We start from the raw sequence: 13,988 nt of genomic DNA, 5'->3' as shown, positions 1-13,988 counted from the left end.
CACACATTGTACCTAACACACATTGCACCAAACACACATTGCACCAAACACACATTGCACCAAACACACCTTCCACCTAACACACATTGCACCAAACACTCGTTGCACCAAACGCACATTGCAACAAACACACGTTGCACCAAACACACGTTGCACCAAACACACGTTGCACCTAACACACGTTGCACCTAACATACATTGTACCTAACACACGTTGCACCAAACACACGTTGCACCAAACACACGTTGCACCAAACACACATTGCACCAAACACACATTGTACCTAACACACGTTCCACCAAACACACATTGTGCCTAACACACGTTGCACCAAACACACGTTGCACCAAACACACATTGCACCAAACACACATTGCACCAAAGACACGTTGCACCTAACAAACCTTCCACCTAACACACGTTGCACCAAACACACATTGCACCAAAGACACGTTGCACCTAACAAACCTTCCACCTAACACACGTTGCACCAAACACACGTTGCACCAAACACACATTGCACCAAACACACATTGCACCAAAGACACGTTGCACCTAACAAACCTTCCACCTAACACACATTGCTCCAAACATACATTGTACCAAACACACATTGTACCTAACACACATTGCACCAAAGACACGTTGCACCTAACACACCTTCCACCGAACACACATTGCACCTAACATCCCTTGCACCTAACCAGTATGCATGGACCTGTGAGTGGTGGTTGTGTGTGCTGCAATTCTGGCACTCCGTGCGGGTGAGATGCAGCATGTCGAGTGCAGCATTGTTGGTTGTTTGGTGTGTGCGCTGCGTGGAGCAGTGGTGCAGGTGGTTGGATGTTCCACTCACACTTGCATTCACTCACCTTGACTACTCGTGTCAAATCGTTGAACTTCTTTTGCCCCTGCACCCACGTGCGTGGTGCAATGTTGCTGGCGTTGACATCCTGATCCACAGCCTCCCAATCACCGTTCCCTCTGAGCTCCGGCCGTGCGGCTGTCTGTTGTGTTCTGCTCACTTCCTCATTCCCTCCGTCCTGCCCCCCGCCTGTGCATTCTGTTATCCCTCTCAACACATCTCTTTTGACTTTTACAGATGTTTTAAAGCTCGGGACCCAGCGCACGGATTACCTGAAGCCTCTTCAATCTGATTTCGTTTTCTTTGTTAAAATAAAGACAGAGACCTGTACGTTCGAAAGGAGTCCAAATTGTTTCATTCAATGCACAGTCCAAAAGAGTCCCAGCTGGAAGGAAGTGGAGGGGGGTGAGGGGTTGGAGTTAGGGTGCGGGGGGGTGAGGGGTTGGAGTTAGGGTGCGGGGGGGTGAGGGGTTGGTCTTAGGGTGCGGGGGGGGGTGAGGGGTTGGTGTTAGGGTGCGGGGGGGGGTGAGGGGTTGGTGTTAGGGTGCGGGGGGGGTGAGGGGTTGGTGTTAGGGTGCGGGGGGGTGAGGGGTTGGTGTTAGGGTGCGGGGGGGTGGGGGGTTTGGTGTTCGGGTGTGGGGGGGTGAGGGGTTGGTGTTAGGGTGCGGGGGGTGTGAGGGGTTGGTGTTAGGGTGCGGGGGGGTGAGGGGTTGGTGTTCGGGTGCGGGGGGGTGAGGGGTTGGTGTTAGGGTGCGGGGGGTGAGGGGTTGGTGTTAGGGTGCGGGGGGGGGTGAGGGGTTGGTGTTAGGGTGCGGGGGGGTGAGGGGTTGGTGTTCGGGTGCGGGGGGGGTGAGGGGTTGGTGTTAGGGTGCGGGGGGTGAGGGGTTGGTGTTAGGGTGCGGGGGGGGGGTGAGGGGTTGGTGTTAGGGTGCGGGGGGGTGAGGGGTTGGTGTTAGGGTGCGGGGGGGTGAGGATTTGGTGTTAGGGTGCGGGGGGGTGAGGGGTTGGTGTTAGGGTGCGGGGGGGTGAGGGGTTGGTGTTAGGGTGCGGGGGGGTGAGGGGTTGGTGTTAGGGTGCGGGGGGTGGGGGTTTGGTGTTCGGGTGTGGGGGGGTGAGGGGTTGGTGTTAGGGTGCGGGGGGTGTGAGGGGTTGGTGTTAGGGTGCGGGGGGGGTGAGGGGTTGGTGTTCGGGTGCGGGGGGGTGAGGGGTTGGTGTTAGGGTGCGGGGGGTGAGGGGTTGGTGTTAGGGTGCGGGGGGGGGTGAGGGGTTGGTGTTAGGGTGCGGGGGGGTGAGGGTTGGTGTTCGGGTGCGGGGGGGTGAGGGGTTGGTGTTAGGGTGCGGGGGGTGAGGGGTTGGTGTTAGGGTGCGGGGGGGGGGTGAGGGGTTGGTGTTAGGGTGCGGGGGGGTGAGGGGTTGGTGTTAGGGTGCGGGGGGGTGAGGATTTGGTGTTAGGGTGCGGGGGGGTGAGGGGTTGGTGTTAGGGTGCGGGGGGGTGAGGGGTTGGTGTTAGGGTGCGGGGGGGTGAGTATTTGGTGTTAGGGTGCGGGGGGGTGAGGGGTTGGTCGTAGGGTGCGGGGGGGTGAGGGGTTGGTGTTAGGGTGCGGGGGGGTGAGGGGTTGGTCGTAGGGTGCGGAGGGGGTGAGGGGTCGGTTTTAGGGTGCGGGGGGGTGAGGGGTTGGTTTTTGGGGGTGTGGGGGGGGTGAGGGGTTGGTTTTTGGGGGTGTGGGGGGTGAGGGGTTGGTTTTAGGGGGTGTGGGGGGGTGAGGGGTTGGTGTTAGGGTGCGGGGGGGGTGAGGGTTTGGTGTTAGGGTGCGGGGGGTGAGGGGTTGGTGTTAGGGTGCGGGGGGGGTGAGGGGTTGGTGTTAGGGTGCGGGGGGTGAGGGGTTGGTTTTTGGGGGTGTGGGGGGGTGAGGGGTTGGTGTTAGGGTGCGGGGGGTGAGGGGTTGGTTTTTGGGGGTGTGGGGGGTGAGGGGTTGTTTTTTGGGGGTGTGGGGGGGTGAGGGGTTGGTGTTAGGGTGCGGGGGGGGGTGAGGGGTTGGTGTTAGGGTGCGGGGGGGGGGTGAGGGGTTGGTGTTAGGGTGCGGGGGTGAGGGGTTGGTTTTAGGGGGTGTGGGGGGGTGAGGGGTTGGTGTTAGGGTGCGGGGGGGGTGAGGGTTTGGTCTTAGAGTGCGGGGGGTGAGGGGTTGGTGTTAGGGTGCGGGGGGGGGGTGAGGGGTTGGTCTTAGGGTGCGGGGGGGTGGGGGGTTGGTGTTCGGGTGCGGGGGGCTGAGGGGTTGGTGTTCGGGTGCGGGGGGGTGAGGGGTTGGTGTTAGGGTGCGGGGGGGTGAGGGTTTGGTGTTAGGGTGCGGGGGGGTGAGGGGTTGGTCGTAGAGTGCGGAGGGGGTGAGGGGTCGGTTTTAGGGGGTGTGGGGGGGTGAGGGGTTGGTTTTAGGGGGTGTGGGGGGGGTGAGGGGTTGGTTTTAGGGGGTGTGGGGGGTGAGGGTTTGGTTTTAGGGGGTGTGGGGGGTGAGGGGTTGGTTTTAGTGGGTGTGGGGGGTGAGGGGTTGGTTTTAGGGGGTGTGGGGGGGTGAGGGGTTGGTTTTAGGGGGTGTGGGGGGTGAGGGGTTGGTTTTAGGGGGTGTGGGGGGGTGAGGGGTTGGTGTTAGGGTGCGGGGGGGGGGTGAGGGTTTGGTCTTAGAGTGCGGGGGGTGAGGGGTTGGTGTTAGGGTGCGGGGGGGGGTGGGGTGAGGGGTTGGTCTTAGGGTGCGGGGGGGTGGGGGGGTTGGTGTTCGGGTGCGGGGGGCTGAGGGGTTGGTGTTCGGGTGCGGGGGGGTGAGGGGTTGGTGTTAGGGTGCGGGGGGGTGAGGGTTTGGTGTTAGGGTGCGGGGGGGTGAGGGGTTGGTCGTAGAGTGCGGAGGGGGTGAGGGGTCGGTTTTAGGGGGTGTGGGGGGGTGAGGGGTTGGTTTTAGGGGGTGTGGGGGGGTGAGGGGTTGGTTTTAGGGGGTGTGGGGGGTGAGGGGTTGGTTTTAGGGGGTGTGGGGGGTGAGGGGTTGGTTTTAGTGGGTGTGGGGGGTGAGGGGTTGGTTTTAGGGGGTGTGGGGGGGTGAGGGGTTGGTTTTAGGGGGTGTGGGGGGGTGAGGGGTTGTTTTTAGGGGGTGTGGGGGGGTGAGGGGTTGGTTTTAGGGGGTGTGGGGGGGTGAGGGGTTGGTTTTAGTGGGTGTGGGGGGGTGAGGGGTTGGTTTTAGGGGGTGTGGGGGGTGAGGGGTTGGTTTTAGGGGGGTGTGGGGGGGTGAGGGGTTGGTTTTAGGGGGTGTGGGGGGGGTGAGGGGTTGGTTTTAGGGGGTGTGGGGGGGTGAGGGGTTGGTTTTAGGGGGTTTGGGGGGGGTGAGGGGTTGGTTTTAGTGGGTGTGGGGGGGTGAGGGGTTGGTTTTAGGGGGTGAGGGTGTTTCTGTACAATCTGAATTATGTACAGGTTTTAATGGTCGTTGCAGTCAGCGGTGAGAACCCGAAAGAAGACTGATTTGGATTCAGTGTAAATCCAGGAACGGATCCTCGATGACCGGGACAGGCCGCACTCCTGGGGGTCCAGTGCCTGCACGTCCCTCAACGGAACAGCGGTACCAACCCGGGGTCCAAGTCTACACATTATGGCAAAATTCTAAGCCTGATTTTTTTTAAATCAAATAAAACTTTAAACAATTTCAGATGTTTGAGAGAGAGTCTGCAGAAAGAGTCACGACTTCATTCGCGCTCCACTCCAGAACGATGGCCCGGGGCAAGCACTCGGTTGCCCAGTTCGAGCTCCGAAACCGCCCCTCCATCCCCATCTCCTTCACCCCCCCGCACCTCCTTCACCGCCATCTCCTTCACCCCCATCTCCTTCACCCCCATCTCCTTCACCCCCATCTCCTTCACCCCCATCTCCTTCACCACCATCTCCTTCACCCCCATCTCCTTCACCACCATCTCCTTCACCCACATCTCCTTCACCCACATCTCCTTCACCCCCATCTCCTTCACCACCATCTCCTTCACCCACATCTCCTTCACCCCCCCGCATCTCCTTCACCCACATCTCCTTCACCCCCCCGCATCTCCTTCACCACCATCTCCTTAACCCCCATCTCCTTCACCCACATCTCCTTCACCCCCATCTCCTTCACCCACATCTCCTTCACCCCTCCATCTCCTTCACCCCCCCCATCTCCTTAACCCCCATCTCCTTCACCCACATCTCCTTCACCCCCATCTCCTTCACCCCCATCTCCTTAACCCCCATCTCCTTCACCCCCATCTCCTTAACCCCCATCTCCTTCACCCCCATCTCCTTCACCCCCATCTCCTTAACCCCCATCTCCTTCACCCCCATCTCCTTAACCCCCATCTCCTTCACCCCATCTCCTTCACCCTCATCTCCTTCACCCCCCCCCATCTCCTTCACCCCCATCTCCTACACCACCATCTCCTTAACCCCCATCTCCTTCACCCACATCTCCTTCACCCCCATCTCCTTCACCCCCATCTCCTTAACCCCCATCTCCTTCACCCCCATCTCCTTAACCCCCATCTCCTTCACCCCATCTCCTTCACCACCATCTCCTTAACCCCCATCTCCTTCACCCCCATCTCCTTAACCCCCATCTCCTTCACCCCCATCTCCTTAACCCCCATCTCCTTCACCCCATCTCCTTCACCCCCATCTCCTTAACCCCCATCTCCTTCACCCCATCTCCTTAACCCCCATCTCCTTCACCCCATCTCCTTCACCCCCATCTCCTTCAGCCCATCTCCTTAACCCCTCAATCTCGTTCACCCCCCCCCCCGCATCTCCTTCACCACCATCTCCTTAAACCCCATCTCCTTCACCCCCATCTCCTTCACCCACATCTCCTTCAGCCCCCGCATCTCCTTCACCCCATCTCCTTCACCCCCATCTCCTTCACCCCCATCTCCTTCACCCCATCTCCTTAACCCCCACCTCCTTCACCACCATCTCCTTCAGCCCCCGCATCTCCTTCACCCCATCTCCTTCACCCCATCTCCTTCACCCTCATCTCCTTCACCCCCCCCCCGCATCTCCTTCACCCCATCTCCTTAACCCCCATCTCCTTCACCTCATCTCCTTCACCCCCATCTCCTTCACCCCCATCTCCTTCACCCTCATCTTCTTCACCCCCATCTCCTTCACCCCATCTCCTTCACCCCATCTCCGTAACTCCCATCTCCTTCACCCCATCTCCTGAACCCCCATCTCCTTCACCCTCATCTCCTTCACCCCATCTCCTTAACCCCCATCTCCTTCACCCCATCTCCTTCACCCCATCTCCTTCACCCCCATCTCCTTCACCCCATCTCCTTCACCCCATCTCCTTAACCCCCATCTCCATCACCCCCATCTCCTTCACCCCATCTCCTTCACCCCATCTCCTTAACCCCCATCTCCTTCACGCCCATCTCCATCACCCCCATCTCCTTCACCCCATCTCCTTAACCCCCATCTCCATCACCCCCATCTCCTTCAGCACCCGCATCTCCTTCACCCCATCTCCTTCACCCCATCTCCTTCACCCCTCCATCTCCTTCACCCCCATCTCCTTAACCCCCATCTCCTTCAACCCCATCTCCTTCAGCCCCCGCATCACCTTCACCCCATCTCCTTCACCCTCATCTCCTTCACCCCCCCCCCGCATCTCCTTCACCCCCATCTCCTTAACCCCGCATCTCCTTCACCCCCATTTCCTACACCCCATCTCCTTCACCCTTATCTCCTTCACCCCCCCGCATCTCCTTCACCCCTCCATCTCCTTCACCTCCATCTCCTTCACCCTCATCTCCTTCACCCCCCCCCGCATCTCCTTCACCCCCATCTCCTTAACCCCGCATCTCCTTCACCCCCATTTCCTACACCCCATCTCCTTCACCCTTATCTCCTTCACCCCCCCGCATCTCCTTCACCCCTCCATCTCCTTCACCTCCATCTCCTTCACCCTCATCTCCTTCACCCCCCCCCCGCATCTCCTTAACCCCCATCTCCTTAACCCCGCATCTCCTTCACCCCCATTTCCTACACCCCATCTACTTCACCCTTATCTCCTTCACCCCCCCGCATCTCCTTCACCCCTCCATCTCCTTCACCTCCATCTCCTTCACCCCTCCATCTCCTTCACCCCCATCTCCTTCACCCTCATCTCCTTCACCCCCATCTCCTTCACCCCATCTCCTTCACCCCATCTCCTTCACCCCATCTCCTTCACCCCATCTCCTTCACCCTCATCTCCTTCACCCCCCTCACATCTCCTTCACCCCCATCTCCTTAACCCCATCTCCTTCACCCCCATCTCCTTCACCCCTCCATCTCCTTCACCCTCATCTCCTTCACCCCCATCTCCTTCACCCCCATCTCCTTCACCCCATCTCCTTCACCCCTCCATCTCCTTCACCCAGATCTCCTTCACCCCCATCTCCTTCACCCTCATCTCCTTCACCCCATCTCCTTCACCCCATCTCCTTCACCCCATCTCCTTCACCCCATCTCCTTCACCCTCATCTCCTTCACCCCCCGCATCTCCTTCACCCCCATCTCCTTCACCCCCATCTCCTTCACCCCCATCTCCTTCACCCCTCCATCTCCTTCACCCCCATTTCCTTCACCCCCATCTCCTTCACCCCCATCTCCTTCACCCCTCCATCTCCTTCACCCTCATCTCCTTCACCCCATCTCCTTCACCCCCATCTCCTTCACCCCCATCTCCTTCACCCCCATCTCCTTCACCCCTCCATCTCCTTCACCCCATCTCCTTCACCCCCATCTCCTTCACCCCCATCTCCTTCACCCCCATCTCCTTCACCCCTCCATCTCCTTCAACCTCATCTCCTTCACCCCATCTCCTTCACCCCATCTCCTTCACCCCATCTCCTTCACCCCATCTCCTTCACTCCTCCATCTCCTTCACCCCCATTTCCTTCACCCCCATCTCCTTCACCCCCATCTCCTTCACCCCTCCATCTCCTTCACCCTCATCTCCTTCACCCCATCTCCTTCACCCCCATCTCCTTCACCCCCATCTCCTTCACCCCCATCTCCTTCACCCCTCCATCTCCTTCACCCCATCTCCTTCACCCCCATCTCCTTCACCCCCATCTCCTTCACCCCCATCTCCTTCACCCCTCCATCTCCTTCAACCTCATCTCCTTCACCCCATCTCCTTCACCCCATCTCCTTCACCCCATCTCCTTCACCCCCATCTCCTTCACCCCCATCTCCTTCACCCCTCCATCTCCTTCACCCCCATCTCCTTCACCCCCATCTCCTTCACCCCCATCTCCTTCACCCCCATCTCCTTCACCCCTCCATCTCCTTCACCCTCATCTCCTTCAGCCCCCGCATCTCCTTCACCCCCATCTCCTTCACCCTCATCTCCTTCACCCCCCCCCCGCATCTCCTTCACCCCATCTCCTTAACCCCCATCTCCTTAACCCTGCATCTCCTTCACCCCCATTTCCTACACCCCATCTCCTTCACCCTTATCTCCTTCACACCCCCCGCATCTCCTTCACCCCTCCATCTCCTTCACCTCCATCTCCTTCACCCCTCCATCTCCTTCACCCCATCTCCTTCTCCTTCACCCTCATCTCCTTCACCCCCATCTCCTTCACCCCATCTCCTTCACCCCATCTCCTTCACCCCATCTCCTTCACCCTCATCTCCTTCACCCCCCCGCATCTCCTTCACCCCCATCTCTTTAACCCCCATCTCCTTCACCCCCATCTCCTTCACCCCTCCATCTCCTTCACCCTCATCTCCTTCACCCCCATCTCCTTCACCCCCATCTCCTTCACCCCCATCTCCTTCACCCCTCCATCTCCTTCACCCACATCTCCTTCACCCCCATCTCCTTCACCCTCATCTCCTTCACCCCCATCTCCTTCACCCCATCTCCTTCACCCCATCTCCTTCACCCCATCTCCTTCACCCTCATCTCCTTCACCCCCCCGCATCTCCTTCACCCCCATCTCCTTAACCCCCATCTCCTTCACCCCCATCTCCTTCACCCCCATCTCCTTCACCCCCATCTCCTTCACCCCCATCTCCTTCACCCCTCCATCTCCTTCACCCCCATCTCCTTCATCCCCATCTCCTTCACCCCCATCTCCTTCACCCCCATCTCCTTCACCCCTCCATCTCCTTCACCCTCATCTCCTTCACCCCATCTCCTTCACCCCCATCTCCTTCACCCCCATCTCCTTCACCCCCATCTCCTTCACCCCCATCTCCTTCACCCCTCCATCTCCTTCACCCCATCTCCTTCACCCCCATCTCCTTCACCCCCATCTCCTTCACCCCTCCATCTCCTTCACCCTCATCTCCTTCACCTCCATCTCCTTCACCCCATCTCCTTCACCCCATCTCCTTCACCCTCATCTCCTTCACCCCTCCATCTCCTTCACCCAGATCTCCTTCACCCCCATCTCCTTCACCCTCATCTCCTTCACCCCATCTCCTTCACCCCATCTCCTTCACCCCATCTCCTTCACCCCATCTCCTTCACCCTCATCTCCTTCACCCCCCCGCATCTCCTTCACCCCCATCTCCTTCACCCCCATCTCCTTCACCCCCATCTCCTTCACCCCTCCATCTCCTTCACCCCCATTTCCTTCACCCCCATCTCCTTCACCCCCATCTCCTTCACCCCTCCATCTCCTTCACTCTCATCTCCTTCACCCCATCTCCTTCACCCCCATCTCCTTCACCCCCATCTCCTTCACCCCCATCTCCTTCACCCCTCCATCTCCTTCACCCCATCTCCTTCACCCCCATCTCCTTCACCCCCATCTCCTTCACCCCCATCTCCTTCACCCCTCCATCTCCTTCAACCTCATCTCCTTCACCCCATCTCCTTCACCCCATCTCCTTCACCCCATCTCCTTCACCCCTCCATCTCCTTCACCCCCATTTCCTTCACCCCCATCTCCTTCACCCCCATCTCCTTCACCCCTCCATCTCCTTCACCCTCATCTCCTTCACCCCATCTCCTTCACCCCCATCTCCTTCACCCCCATCTCCTTCACCCCCATCTCCTTCACCCCTCCATCTCCTTCACCCCATCTCCTTCACCCCCATCTCCTTCACCCCCATCTCCTTCACCCCCATCTCCTTCACCCCTCCATCTCCTTCAACCTCATCTCCTTCACCCCATCTCCTTCACCCCATCTCCTTCACCCCCATCTCCTTCACCCCCATCTCCTTCACCCCTCCATCTCCTTCACCCCCATCTCCTTCACCCCCATCTCCTTCACCCCCATCTCCTTCACCCCCATCTCCTTCACCCCTCCATCTCCTTCACCCTCATCTCCTTCAGCCCCCGCATCTCCTTCACCCCATCTCCTTCACCCTCATCTCCTTCACCCCCCCCCCCGCATCTCCTTCACCCCATCTCCTTAACCCCCATCTCCTTAACCCTGCATCTCCTTCACCCCCATTTCCTACACCCCATCTCCTTCACCCTTATCTCCTTCACCCCCCCGCATCTCCTTCACCCCTCCATCTCCTTCACCTCCATCTCCTTCACCCCTCCATCTCCTTCACCCCCATCTCCTTCACCCTCATCTCCTTCACCCCCATCTCCTTCACCCCATCTCCTTCACCCCATCTCCTTCACCCCATCTCCTTCACCCTCATCTCCTTCACCCCCCCGCATCTCCTTCACCCCCATCTCCTTAACCCCCATCTCCTTCACCCCCATCTCCTTCACCCCTCCATCTCCTTCACCCTCATCTCCTTCACCCCCATCTCCTTCACCCCCATCTCCTTCACCCCCATCTCCTTCACCCCTCCATCTCCTTCACCCACATCTCCTTCACCCCCATCTCCTTCACCCTCATCTCCTTCACCCCCATCTCCTTCACCCCATCTCCTTCACCCCATCTCCTTCACCCTCATCTCCTTCACCCCCCCGCATCTCCTTCACCCCCATCTCCTTAACCCCCATCTCCTTCACCCCCATCTCCTTCACCCCCATCTCCTTCACCCCCATCTCCTTCACCCCTCCATCTCCTTCACCCCCATCTCCTTCATCCCCATCTCCTTCACCCCCATCTCCTTCACCCCCATCTCCTTCACCCCTCCATCTCCTTCACCCTCATCTCCTTCACCCCATCTCCTTCACCCCCATCTCCTTCACCCCCATCTCCTTCACCCCCATCTCCTTCACCCCCATCTCCTTCACCCCTCCATCTCCTTCACCCCATCTCCTTCACCCCCATCTCCTTCACCCCCATCTCCTTCACCCCTCCATCTCCATCACCCTCATCTCCTTCACCCCATCTCCTTCACCCCATCTCCTTCACCCCATCTCCTTCACCCTCATCTCCTTCACCCCCCGCATCTCCTTCACCCCCATCTCCTTCACCCCCATCTCCTTCACCCCTCCATCTCCTTCACCCCCATCTCCTTCACCCCCATCTCCTTCACCCCCATCTCCTTCACCCCCATCTCCTTCACCCCTCCATCTCCTTCACCCTCATCTCCTTCACCCCCATCTCCTTCAACGCCATCTCCTTCACCCCTCCATCTCCTTCACCCCCATCTCCTTCACCCCCATCTCCTTCACCCCCATCTCCTTCACCCCCATCTCCTTCACCCCTCCATCTCCTTCACCCCCATCTCCTTCACCCCCATCTCCTTCACCCCTCCATCTCCTTCACCCCCATCTCCTTCACCCTCATCTCCTTCACCCCTCCATCTCCTTCACCCCCATCTCCTTCACCCCTCCATCTCCTTCACCCCCATCTCCTTCACCCCCATCTCCTTCACCCCTCCATCTCCTTCACCCACATCTCCTTCACCCCTCCATCTCCTTCACCCCCATCTCCTTCACCCCCATCTCCTTCACCCCTCCATCTCCTTCACCCTCATCTCCTTCACCCCCATCTCCTTCACCCCATCTCCTTCACCCCTCCATCTCCTTCACCCCCATCTCCTTCACCCCCATCTCCTTCACCCCCATCTCCTTCACCCCCATCTCCTTCACCCCTCCATCTCCTTCACCCCCATCTCCTTCACCCCCATCTCCTTCACCCCCATCTCCTTCACCCCTCCATCTCCTTCACCCCCATCTCCTTCACCCCCATCTCCTTCACCCCGATCTCCTTCACCCCCATCTCCTTCACCCCTCCATCTCCTACACCCCCATCTCCTTCACCCCCATCTCCTTCACCCCCATCTCCTTCACCCCCATCTCCTTCACCCCCATCTCCTGCACCCCCATCTCCTTCACCCCCATCTCCTTCACCCCATCTCCTTCACCCCCATTTCCTTCACCCCCATCTCCTGCACCCACATCTCCTTCACCCCCATCTCCTTCACCCCCATCTCCTGCACCCCCATCTCCTTCACCTCCATCTCCTTCACCTCCATCTCCTTCACCCTCATCTCCTTCACCACCATCTCCTTCACCTCCATGTCCTTCACCCTCATCTCCTTCACCTCCATCTCCTTCACCTCCATCTCCTTCACCCTCATCTCCTTCACCTCCATCTCCTTCACCTCCATCTCCTTCACCCTCATCTCCTTCACCCTCATCTCCTTCACCTCCATCTCCTTCACCTCCATCTCCTTCACCCCCATCTCCTTCACCCCATCACCTTCACCCCCACCCCATCTCCTTCACCCCCATATCCTTCACCCCCCACCCCATCTCCTTCACCCCCATCTCCTTCACCCCCATCTCCTTCGCCCCTATCTCCTTCACCCCCCACCCCATCTCCTCCAGCTGCCGCTAAGCTGCTAATTAAAGGGGCTGTGCTCACAGGACTGGGTGCCTGCGCATTTCTGCAAAACAAAAATGACCTCTCTTTTTATAAATATACTGATAATATATTTAAATAAATATACTAATATTACATTTAAATAAATGTACTAACAATACATTTAAATAAATATACTAATAATACTTGTAAATAAATATGCTAACAATACATTTAAAATAAATATACTAACAATACATTTAAAATAAATATACTAATAATACATTTAAATAAATATACTAACAATACATTTAAAATATAGATACTAATAATACATTTAAATAAATATACTAATAATACATTTAAATAATTATACTAACAATACATTTAAAATAAATATACTAACAATACATTTAAATAAATGTACTAATAATAAATTTAAAATAAATATACTAACAATACATTTAAATAAATACACTAATTATACTTCTAAATAAATTTACTAACAATATATTTAAAATAAATATACTAACAATACATTTAAATAAATATACTAACAATACATTTAAATAAATATACTAATAATACATGTAAATAAATATACTAATAAAAATTTTAAAATAAATATACTAATATAAATTTAAAATAATCCTTTGTAAAACTGTCAAACAACTTGAATGATTTCGCTTGATTCATTCAAAATGAACGTGTATTTTTAAAGAATTCCTGCAATACTATTTTTAAGTAACGATAGGGGTGTTGGAATGTATTATTATCAGGACCACTGATTTACAGTAAGTTGTATATTGTTTATTTACTTAGGGCTCATAAGAGCATAAGAACATAAGAAATAGGAGCAGGAGTCGGCCATCCGGCCCCTCGAGCCTGCTCGGCCATTCAATCAGATCATGGCTGATCTTCAACCTCAACTCCACTTTCCCACCCAATCCCCAGATCCCTTGATCCCCTTGGAGTCCAAACATCTATCGATCTCAGCCTTGAATATACTCAAAGACTGAGCATCCACAACCATCTGAGGTAGAGAATTCCAAAGATTCACCAACCTCTGAGTGAATACATTTCTCCTCATCTCAGACCTAAATGGCCGATCCCTTATCCAGAGACTGTGCCCCCTCGTTCTAGACTCTCCAGCCAGAGGAAACAACCTCTCAGCATCTACCCTGTCAAGCTCTCTAAGAATCTTATATGTTTCAATGTGATCACCTCACATTCTTCTAAACTCCAGAGAGTATAGGCCCATTCTACTCAATCTCTCCTCATAGGACAACCCTCTCATCCCAGGAATTAATCTAGTGAATCTTCGTTGCACTGCCTCGAAGGCAAGTATATCCTTCCTCAGGTAAGGAGACCAAAACTGTACACAGTACTCCAGGTGAG

This window comes from Heptranchias perlo, unplaced genomic scaffold, assembly GCF_035084215.1.
Source record: "Heptranchias perlo isolate sHepPer1 unplaced genomic scaffold, sHepPer1.hap1 HAP1_SCAFFOLD_65, whole genome shotgun sequence".
Lineage (NCBI taxonomy): Eukaryota > Metazoa > Chordata > Chondrichthyes > Hexanchiformes > Hexanchidae > Heptranchias > Heptranchias perlo.
This window is presented reverse-complemented; position numbering follows the sequence as displayed.